Here is a 1,196-nt window from a genome sequence, read left to right as displayed (position 1 = left end):
GATGGACACTGGGAAGAGGTAACTATGGGGAGGAAGTGGGAGGGGAGCTGTTGCATTGTGGTAAACTGTGGTCAATGACATGAGACAAAGTATATGTGAATTGCTGTATGGAAAGTGAATTTGCTCTGTAAATCTTCACCTAAATCACAAAATAAATAAATAAATAAATAAATAAATATAACTAGACCATTCTTTAGAATCTAGGATAGCAAGACCATGACTCACTTATTTTGGAACTGTGATCAGGAAAGACCAGTACCTAGAAAACAACATGTTTGGTTCACTCATTCACATTTACTTACTGCCATTAAGTCTGATCTGACTCAGAGCGACCTCTCCTTTAGTTTCTTAGGCAGTATCACTAGTGAAGCAGATTGCCCAATCTTACTTCTGAGGAGTGGCTGGTTGGTTTGAACCACCAGCCTTCTGGTTAGCGGTCAAATGCTTTAGGCACTACATCACCAGAACTCCCTCATGTTTGGAATGGAGTCAATATCATGTTTGGTAAAGCACAGAGCCAACCCTAACTCATATGGATTGACACAACAGTCACAACAATGACCTCAAACATACCAATAACCATGAAGATAGCACAGGACTGGGCAACACTTCCTTCTGTTGTACATAATGTGACCACAAGTTGGAGCCAATTAGACAGCAACTAACAACAAGAACAATTTCCTGATGGCTCAGTATAGAGTAATCTAAGTTTCAGGTCCAGTAAACAGAAAAATTCTGGGTAAGGAAATAAGTTTTGAATACTTTATTAACTTCTTAGAAGAGTAAACTATTATAAAGTAATACATATGCTCTAAAGAACGATAATATGATATGGGAAAGAGGATCCAAGAGAAAATACAAATAAGTAGGTTCATTTCTCATCCACTCCACCAAAACACCTTTTGAGTCATGACAAATAAATAATACATTTTTATTAGATTCTTTTCAATTATTCAGAGTAAAAAAGTCATTAAATCCAGCATTATTTAAAAAGGGTCAGTGTGAGAGTTGAAGATGTGTCAACTTGGCTGGACTCCAGTTGTGAGTGGTGGTTCCCATGATGGATCACATGACTGGGTTCTGAGCGGCCGGTCTGCCCGGGGGGAGTTTCCCCGGGGGTGTGGCCTGCCTACAGTGCTATCCCAGGGACAGGCTGGAAGAACGGCATTCCGGACTATATACTTCCTTGAGTGAGC

Source organism: Orycteropus afer, unplaced genomic scaffold, assembly GCF_000298275.1.
Source record: "Orycteropus afer afer isolate SDZICR_OR568_19922 unplaced genomic scaffold, OryAfe1.0 scaffold00098, whole genome shotgun sequence".
Lineage (NCBI taxonomy): Eukaryota > Metazoa > Chordata > Mammalia > Tubulidentata > Orycteropodidae > Orycteropus > Orycteropus afer.
The sequence above is the reverse complement of the archived record's forward strand: the minus strand, read 5'-3'. Positions refer to the sequence as shown.